Here is a 10969-nt window from a genome sequence, read left to right on the forward strand (position 1 = left end):
GATTAAAGGCTCTGATTTCATCAATCAAGATATTCCTCCCATTTCTTTAATCATTAGCGGTTTCATTTGATAGCTTAAGACACGTAAATCTTTGATTAAAATCAATTTATGCGTCAGTTTACAAACTTAATTTCAGTATTTCTATTTTTATTTGTAGTTGCAAAAATTTGACAAACCTGTCAAATTTATAACCCCTTTTATAAGGCACCTATTTGTACTAGTAGGGAACCCGCGCGTTGCGGCGGAGTCGACAACAGAGGGCGTGCCCATAATTCAAACCTTAAATCGATATAAAAAATCATATATAAGTTGTGTAAATATATAACGACCCGTGCTTTGCGGCAAGGTAAGTTTTTAGCAACTACATATAACAGTTAAATAGTAGGATGACGTTGTATATACATTTTGGGGGTATTTAGTTTTACATTAAACGTAGGAAGGGGAAATTGTAATAAAAAATAAAAAAAGGTGTAGTCTCATTTAGTTTATAAGATTTCGTCTAGAAGTATTGGATTACAAAAAAGGCTGGGGTCTGTTTCCAAGGAGCACTTGTATTCAAATACGAAAGAATAAATTAATGTTTTGTAAACATTACTATAAAACTACTTGGAACAAATTACAGAAACCTCCTGTATGAAAGTTGCATTTAAGTATCCAGGTACAACTGCATGATCATCAGATGTAACCATTTGTCCGTTATTTTGTAGCTCCAAAACCACCTTTTCATTAATAAACAACATATATGATTTTGTAAGCAAAATTAGCCCGATATTACTTGATACAACAAGCATGAAAAGCGTAGTCCGATTTAAAAAAAAAACTAAAATTTGATCTATGCATTTGTTTTATCCTTTTTGGTTAGATTATAGACCAAAAAGAAAAGAAGAATGGTGCTAAGAGATGTAAAAACAATTCACGTTATATAATATAACTTGACCAAAAAGAAGTTAGCTTTGAGATCCCAAAGTATCCTATATGAACATAATTTACCTGTTATAAAGACACCACCACACAAGTAAATAGCATAGAGATTAGGACACCCATAAGGTAAAGTCAAGTTGTTGTCGACAGTTGTATCCATTAGCCTACAAGCACAACTAAAAGACAGTTTATAAGTACGACCCCAAATATCAAATACATCCCACATATACATTTGTAATTCTACCATAACTTCAGAGCCTTATCGGTGGCTACTTTCACACACCCACAAAGGTTGAAAGTTTTCAACTTTATATAGTAACTACTACAGAACTTGAGACCATCGTCACTAAAAACCAAGCAGCCACAGATGTTGAGCTTAGTAAGTTTTGGACAAGCTCCAATGGGAATGTCCGTGCGTTGCCGTGGGTGATTATGTTTTTTAGACGTACACCTAGCAATAATAAAACTATCCTCGAAAGGAGAAAACTAAAACCTGCAAGAGTCATTCTTTCCAAATAAGCTTGAAGCATTAGAGCTTTTCAGTAGTACATCATTCCTCGATACGGTAGTACAAACGGCCTTCCTTCCATGGTTTATCAACATATTCCATGTGGCATAATTTTCTATGTCAAATGATACGGAAATCCAGTCAGGCATATGTTTAGATAGTAATTGGAAAGTAAACAATATATAAGAAATTAAAACTTATTGTTGGCGCTAGGGGTGCTAAACGGGTCGGGTTTGCGGGTTGGTGGGTTCAACCCGACCCGAATCCAAAAATTTTATACGAACCCGAACCCGAACTCGGAAATCTTGTCATACATATGAACCTGAACACGACCCGAATATTAGCGGGTTGACCTTAAGACGACCTTTTCAACCCGAATTTTCAAATTTTTTATTTTGTTTCGCAAACTAATATATTAGAATTAAAATTTTACTACAAAAACACAAATGTATATAATACAATTGCATTTTAAATATAAAATATTATGTTAATCTCTTTTTTTAAGTTATAATTATGCATAAAATACACACCCAAATTAATTTATAGCATAAAACATATTGTAAAAAAAATAATATAATATAAATGGGGTAAACGGGTCAACCCGTCAACCCAACCCGTTTAGCTAAACGGGTTCGCGGGTTCAACCTGAAACTGACCCGAACCCGTTTAAAGTAAACCTAAAACCCCCGAATTTCATGTTAGGTTCGTGTCGTGTTTCTGGGCCGTGTCATAAATTTACACCCCTAGTTGGTGCACACCTCATATTCACACTAAAAAAATCAAGCTGGATAACATCATAAAGATCTAGCGCAGCATTAATCGCACCAGTCTCCAGTTAAGGTGTCCTAACTTCTTTCTGTGCATGTAGCTTGCAAAACCACATTATTATAGGTAAAAAGAGTACATCAAGGTAGCTGAAAGAATATTATCCAAGGAAAAAAAATAAAGAAATGAACAATGACCAAAATTCCCGTTAGTGCAGTAACTTTCTGAATAACAAGAGACAGTTTTTTCAGTTGGAGCAAAGAGCAACAATAAGTACTTGGTAACTAATAACAATCTAAAAACGATGGAAATAGCAAAGTATGTAATAAAAGCTTTCCATTACTGATCAAAGCTTGTTACGATACTTCTCAATCCCAAAGCTCAGCAATCAAAAAATCGAACGGATAAAAGTGATCCCAAATCAATAAGCCATGCATTGAATAAAAAAATAGGTCAGTTAGAACAACGGTGACCAGAGAACAACAATTTAGCTCCGGCACGATAAAATAAAAAACAGAGATTTCAATCACAAAGGGACAAAGAACTATGCCTCATCATTTGTAATAAAAGTAAAAATTATATAGCATGTCAATTTACGGTCCATTTGTGCAACTACCTATCAAGCTCAAACTCAAATTGATACCTTAACCACAGACCATGATTCATAGTTGCTACATTAAACCACAATAAGAAGCACAATAGATCCATACAACCTAAATAAGAGATTATGGTTGTGGGACTCACAAATCACCAAAATCGAACCACCGGTCACCGCCCTTATAGCCGTAAGCTGGCCACCACCATTTATCCCATAGGAAGACCCTAACGTCTCTGTCACCTCTGTTGCACCCAAGCTCGTAGCCGGAGTTATTGCGAGGCACTGAAACAGAAGCCAAACATCCTTGATGTTATCGATGTAAACAAAAATAGAACCATGCAACTGACAGCCTTACCGAAGTACCCTAGTCTTGACCAGAATCTGATTCGTCGCCAATCAGTTCAACACCTTTGCTGAAATTACGATTTTTACAAATCAGTTCATTAAACCGGATACAACTTTGAACAATAAACATCTTAATGAAATAAGGCCCTTATCAGCCAAATCAATTAAAGATGACATATTTAACCAGATGTTCCTATAAACCACAAATACACCAAATTTAAACAAACAAATTCGCAGCAACTGATAAATAAACATAGATATAGAGAAAATCGATACCTTCTGCTGGAATTGGTGGTTACACGTCAAAAATCATCTACTGTAGAAGGTAAGGCATAATCCCTAAATCTATAAATCATTGAACCTTCTTATGTCACCAAAACAACGCTTATTCTCCAAATCAGCTCTCCCCGGTGACGACAATGATGTAATAACCAAATCAGATCTTACCCTCCTTTAAATATGATCAGCTGGAATAGAAGAGCAAAACTTAAACCTGATAATTGGCAAAACAACTCCAACCCCCTCTCAAAATCACCATCCCTCTCGTATTCCGAACACGCATCCGTCGTACCCTCCGGCTCTGTAACCATTGTAACCGAGCATCCGTCATCTTCTCAATTCTCACTTACCCTCCACACCTGAATCACGAAAATTCACCACTTCCAAACCTCATGCCCCTAAATTCAGATCAGTAAATAAATAATTCATCCAATTCACGAACAAAAAAACATATGATGAATCAAAAGAACACAAATTGAGATCTACCATAACTCAAACAAGGATCTATGAACCAATCAACTTAATAATCTATAACAAAATCGAAACTTTAGTTCAGAAACATTGAAAAACAAAGAAAAACGTACCTTAGAAGCTATGTGTGTGTTCTTTTCAATATGTCAAGTGTGTGGGAAACCCTAAAATGTTCATGGGCCACAAAAAAGCGAAATTGAATCGATTAAGAGGAATCTACAACAGAAATTGGTGTTTTACATGATAATCTTGTTTCTGATTGAGTGATTGTTTGTGTATTTGGGGGAAGAACTAAACCTAATCTTGGTCAAATTGAAAACGTAGAGAGGCAGAGACTCCCTCTTGTATATGTGTGTGGAAGCACAAACGATTTGGGAGGGAAGATGGAGAAGCAAGAGTTAAATTAGTTCATTGAACAACGACGATTGATGTATCTGCCATGTAAGAAATGTAAAAAATAATTGAAACCTAAAAGTGAAGGGGGGCATATTTGGAAGGTTGGGATGAAACTCACGAAAAATGCAATGACCTTTCACATTACGTCTTAAAATTAGAGGGTAAAATTACATCTAAGTCCTAAGGAGATGTATTATATAGTTATATAGAAGATATATAGATATATAGATATATAAAAAAAAGATCATTCAAAAATTACAACTTTTCCTTCAAAAATTATTCTCTTATTATTTTATTGCTTTCGCACCTGCGTCATATGGTCTTTTTGTGTAATGATTTGGACCGTCGCAAACTATTTAGATATATCGAGGTAAATTTGATTCTTAAAGCAAGTTTGAATTATTTTAAACTAGTGGGAATGCCCGCGCGTTGCTGCGGGTACATAAATTTTGTTTGTTCGAGCATGTTGCGTGACAGGTTTCACATAACTTATGTTTTTAAAATATTACATAAAAACAATTTAAACCAAAAAAGTAGAAACTACAACTTGAAAATGCGTTCAACAAGCTCATATAGAGGTGCAAGCTCCCCTTGATCAATCAACTCAAACTCCTACACATCAATCATCTCTCCATTAGTCGGGTTTAGTGATCTCTTAATATTTTAGGTTAATAATTTTGTAAGATAATACATCACTTGACATGTTTTAAAATCAAGGTTCAAAAGCAACCTACCGGGTATAGATGTAGAATCCAATCCGACAATCATTCCAATAACATGATGTTGAGGCGAATAAGCAGCCGGTACATATATGCAAGAATCAAGTATGGATAAATAAATAATGTAAAACCTATATGCAAAATAAAATTACAAGCTCAAAAACAAGAAAAAAGAAATCATTGAGGTTGCATCTTTGAACCATTTACTTATGCAAGTCAAATGAGCCAAATGAAAAAGAACTAATAGAGAATGGGTCAAACAGGTTGAAAGACTCACAAAGTTTGTTTTTTAATGCATTATGCATGTAACCTTCGAGATAGTCTTACTCAAAATGTTAGCTTATTATTGTAACAAGATAGTTTTTCTATACTTTTGATAAAAAGTGTTTTGAGGTCAGCCTAGCGTAGCCTGGGTTGTACAAAAAAAGTCCCCATTTTGATCCGAACCCAACCCAACCCAACCCATCTGACCCATGGAACCCTTTTTACCACCTCGTTACGTGAAGCCATGCATAAACACACCAAGTGTCCAAGATTAGCAAACATAGCTTCCGACCCTACGGAAATGAACAAAATTTCAAAAAAATGATAGCTTTACTCCTGCAAGATAAACAATATATGTGTGTAATGTAAAAGAACAAACTCGCCAATGATGCACAGTAAGATACCCCTGAAAGATTTTCTACATCTGCAACAATATACATATTCCTTTTATCATTATGTGTATGAGTCTACGCATAAGCATAATAATGTGATGCAGGTCTCCATGTTGTGAGACGGATAACATTGTATATATGAGATTTGCATATCATGGTAAAAACGCTAGTTACTTGTATTTTTGCAACGTAAAATTTTTTTAATTAAGTGATGTATAGATCTAACATTTTAGCCAACCTTCAACCCCTTTCCATTTAAGCTCTATTTTTTATTTGTACTATGAATCTCACGTCTTACCTCACAATCACATTATCCACATGAAAGAGATGAAGTTTAGTGAAGAACCTAAATGTGTTATTGGCTGATGATCCATGAAAAAAGCATTTGGTTGAAGACTGTAATGAAAAATATGCAAGGAAACTGATCACTGCATGAGGGATGTCATATATGCTTTGATTTTAATGTTTAATGCTTTAATTACGACAGGTTATGGCAGAGAAAAGTTTGCAGGGTCATTGTATCGAGGCATGATATTTTTTTTTTTTGAACGGCCAACAAACTCAATCCCGAGCACTCTCGGGGCACCCACTGGACAAACGGAGTACTCCGAGAGTAACCCGAGTCCACCACCAATTCCGGGGAAAACCCGGTAACCCGCCCGTAGACACGACGGTGAAATTAACGGTAAAACCCGTTTGGCTCAAGCATCCAACCCAGGTTTCCCTGGGTCTCCTATCATTGCCCACCAATGCCTCACTCTGCACCAAGTGGGAGTCGAACCTGCATCTCTCAAGAGAAATGCAAGCCCTCCACCACTTGATCTAGAGATCATTGGCTCGAGGCATGATATTTATAAGAAAAAATGTAGCAATCTGCATATAGCTAAGGATGGTAAAGATCTGGCTAACATTTAACTTTGGCTATAGATAATTTGTTCAGGTACAGAGTATGGTCAGCCCAGAAAATCCATTGCCCAAACACAATTCTCGTGTTAATGTTATTATTGATATTATTAAATATTTATAAATATATTAGTATTATTAATAACGAAGCATTAACTAACGGCCTTCAGCTTAGCATACTTGCTTAAGCTAGTAACAAATAATAATAAACAAATTAAGATGATAATTGTTAAAAAGATTATAAACTGAAAGTAAAGGTGTTTATAAACTGAATTTAAAACTTACCCTGTTTAAAAAGAATGTCAAAAAATAGTTGAAAGTTGTGATCCAAAGCAGTCCGTAATTCACTGTAGCGCACATAAGGTTAAGAGAACTAACTGAAAGAAGCAAAAGAACCAGCACATGTACCTTGTCATATAAATTTTTTTCCTCTGCATACTTCTTTTTAATATCTTGGTTATTTGGCTTCAACCTCAAAATAAAATTTGCATCTGTAATAAGCTAACATATAATATAATTGGCCTTTTAAAGGGCCGTATATAGTTATTTATATGTGTGTGTATTTACATTAAAAGTACCTTTAAGTTTGCCAAGTTCTTTTCTAGCTATCGAACGTCTCGAGTCGCATAAAAAATCATCGCTACAGCCCTACAATCCACATGTTCACCCCGACTTCCATTGCTGTCCTCTGAATGTGAGAATTCGGTTCACGCTTCACTATCTGTAATCATACATGACATACTAATGGTTTATTAAACTCTTTGATAAAAAGTCGTTTTTTGTTTCATCACAAATCGACCCGTTTAGTCATAAACCAAAAAGGTTACCCATTTTGACCCATTATTCTACCTACACAATTTGCCATTACCTTCACCATTCACCATCCGAGTAAGATTAGGGTACTACTTTTGTCTAAAAAACTTGTACGAATTGCTATACTTATTTTATTATACCGACCTTCTTTTATTACACTCCGACAACCCGTTTCGAAGAATAACGGGTTACACGTGCCGTGTTAGAATTAGATGATTTTATGCGTGTCCGAGTTACGATTGATGTCTTTAACACATATAAATTTAGCTACTGGATTTTTTATATACAAATAATAATTACACATAATTTAAGCACATTTAAATCTCAATTAAGTTATGAAAAAAACTATATGCTCAGTTGCCGTCTTATTCTTCTTTTTGGCATACATTCACAATTTGATGTACTTTCAAGACACGAACAGCAAAAACAATTGATAAATTAAAGGGTATATAGCCTAAGATGAACAAAAGCTAGAAATTCATACTTGATATTTTAAAAGAAATTCATACTTGATATTACTGTGTGCAAATCATCATTGTGAGGCCGTGCCCACTTTCGAACTTGAGCTTGTGTTTCCAGTTCCTACAAAAATTAAAGAACATAGTTTGTGAGGATAGGATGAAGAATCCATTGGAATACAGAGATTGAAGAAGAAAGATGAAACCCTAGACCACTGATTCCCCAAATAGGAATAAAATCCAGCAGTTCTTCCCCAAATTATCTACAATAGTTAAAAAAAAGTTACATCAAACAAAGGAATAAGGATGATGAAGCAACAAACCCTAGTTTTGCAGAAAACTAAAATCGTTCTTATTTACGGTTGAATCCAGAAATACATCGTCAAATCATCAATGGCATTCAAATCCATTGGGATTCGCTGGTTGGAGGATTGGGAACGTCATTTGGGATTCACATATTTGATGGAGATGAGTTTACTCTTGGGTGAAAATATAGATGCTACCAGAGAGTGAATGAATCGGTGCATTCATTCAATCCCATTAAAAGTGTAAATTAAGATGAGAAAGTGAATAGCTGCAATTCTAGCAGGTTGGAAGACATAAGAGGATAAATGTCTAAATTGCCCTTAAAGTGTTTTAAAATTTTAGAAAATGTGCAAGTTTACCCCTTCTAAAATGGCTTGCTTCATTTGTACATGATGCTTCAATATTTGTACCTATGACAAAATTACGAAAAGGGTAGAAAACCCAGTTTCTTTAATATAGTAGTATAGATGATATCGGAGATTAAATGTTGACATGTCACCTTGAGTAATCGTGTTGTGTGTAATCATACTTTCCTTAAATTTTAATCTTATACTCCGTATTAAATACAAACACAATTACTAAACTATAAAATTTATCTAAAGGTGAGCCTGTCTCTCCACCTTTGGTGGACCAACTGAGTTACTGAACCAGATGATTCAAGCCTACCTTCACACTTCACATGATCCTGATCCAACAGGAACGGTTTGGACCGAGTTAGATTTAACATTGGACATTTGGGCCTCCACATTATGTAATAGTTCATCATCCACCTCTCAAATACTGTCCCAAGGAGTTATATTTATTTATAGACAATATAAACTTAATTATAACTAGTTTTTTTATATCGTGAGTTGCAGCGAAACCGAGCAAATGATAATATAAAACAAACGTGATTTGAAAATAAAGCATGTTGTTTAGAAAGTCAAATCATTAGAACGATTTACTTTATCATCGTACCGTTTTATCATACCAAATAAATACTTTATTTTGAGTACAACTTCGTTTTTAACAAAACTTATAACGGAATGTTATGGAAAGAAATGAAGCACAACTACGTACTTAAGTTTTTAGAAAAAGTTATAAACGTAAATTATTAAAGAAGTATTAAATTAATGGGTATATTAATATATGTTCAAAGAAAGAAAAAAAAACAATTATTAAAAAAAGGTAAAGGAAATATATGTTTTAAAAAAAAAGAAAAATACGTTATTAAAAGTAAATATAATAATAAACTATTATAAAATATTAAATAATAAAATAATAAAAAAACTATATATTATTATAAAAATAAAGTTACTATTCATCAGCTCTCGTTAACAATATATATATAATATATATATATATATAATATATAATATATATATATATATATATAATGTTATAGGTTTACGTAACGGTCATTTTAAGGTTAGAGCTTGCGTCATAACACCCCTCCCCCCTCCCCCTGGCGTCTCCTTTCTAAACCTTTAGACAGTCGTTTGAGCTTTTCATTAGTTTCTTAAAAAAAATTAAAATGATGAATTTCTTTAATCCTTTAATTTGTGGGACTTGAATTCAAGATTTATAAACTTATGTATTTCTAAAGGTTTTGCTAATGGCCACCAACCTCATGGGTGGTTTCTTTTATTTACTAACTCGTGTAGACTCCATACCCTAGGGATGTTTGGGTTAGCTTATTTTAGAGTAACTTATGACTTATTAACTTATACAAGTTAATAAGTTGTTTTTATAGTGTTTGAATTAACTTATTTAAGAAGGTTTTGTGTGTTGAAAAGTTATTTTTGAGAAGTTAGAATTTGTAACTTCTCACTTATGACTTATATAAGCTAATAAATCCTTATTGAGAAGGAATCCAAACACCCCCCCCCCCTGTCATTGTAATTTTAGAAAATGGGATATGTGGTGTTTTTTGGAAAAATGAGATTTAAATATAAGGGATACTGACTTTAGTTAAATTATAAGATTATAAAATACCAAATGGGATGTGAATGCTCTTACAGGTTTATAAAGTTTGCAAATTTTATAAAACTTTCATCTAGAATAAGTTTATGCTTTTTTAGTAGGATATTAACCAAGTTTTCGCACTTAAAATGCATACACTTAGTTAAATTTTACCTTAACATGTAAAGGTGATTTTTTTTCTTAGGCAGCCTCTAATCCTATTCACAATTTTACACCAACTATGTACACTTCAAACTTTTATAAATCTTAGGTGTACGGATACGTAAAAATGAAAGTCTCGGAAAGCAAATCATTTCTAGCTTAGTATTGTATATTTATTGTAGTAATATATATAGGATCAAAACATGCTTCGTTTTTAGAACATAAATATAAATCCTTTTTTTTGAACGGCCGACAGAAAAATTTTATTCCACTTGTAGCAAGGTGCTACCACCAATATACAACAGTTACATCAACACCAAACCAGATACATGTTCATTACAAGCTAACCAAAATAAAAGCGACTCCAAGCTAACCAGATACATAAATATAAATCCTAGCTAACCATTTAAACATGTTCGGTAATTTATAGCTTTTTGTTGTTATCTAATAACTAATGTGGTACTCTATATGACCCTTCGATCTAAACAAACTTCCCAAAGAACAGTTCAAAAAAAATTAATAGAATGGTTTAAATATTCTCAATACCGATAGGCAAACTAAGTTGGTTTTTGGTTACACATAACACGTCTAACCAGGTATTGTTAGCTTCCGGCTATGGATCACTACAAAGAAAGTGACCTATTTCCGACCAAGCTTTTTGTCGGAAAATTGGTAGGAAAACAGTGTTTCCGACTAGTTTTTAACAAAGTAGCTTTTGTCGGAGAAAT

At 33.7% G+C, this 10969-nt stretch overlaps 1 long non-coding RNA gene across 18 annotated transcripts; it reads right to left on the reverse strand.

Moving 5' to 3' along the window:
- Positions 1-498: 498 nt before the first annotated feature.
- LOC110923170 lies at positions 499-8404 on the reverse strand. 18 transcript variants are annotated; one of them, XR_004881847.1, is made up of 14 exons: positions 8156-8404; positions 7884-7956; positions 7140-7282; positions 6970-7033; positions 6847-6908; positions 5957-6054; positions 5671-5690; positions 5018-5559; positions 4001-4895; positions 3414-3814; positions 3148-3205; positions 2939-3074; positions 991-1544; positions 499-719 (listed from the first exon to the last, which is right to left on the reverse strand). It is a non-coding gene; the product is annotated as an uncharacterized LOC110923170 (long non-coding RNA). The 18 variants fall into 18 exon arrangements; XR_004881843.1 differs by having other exon boundaries at positions 500-719; positions 5646-5690; XR_004881842.1 differs by having other exon boundaries at positions 501-719; positions 6005-6054.
- Between the last annotated feature and the right edge of the window lie 2565 nt (positions 8405-10969).

Source organism: Helianthus annuus, chromosome 2 (genome assembly GCF_002127325.2).
Source record: "Helianthus annuus cultivar XRQ/B chromosome 2, HanXRQr2.0-SUNRISE, whole genome shotgun sequence".
NCBI lineage: Eukaryota > Viridiplantae > Streptophyta > Magnoliopsida > Asterales > Asteraceae > Helianthus > Helianthus annuus.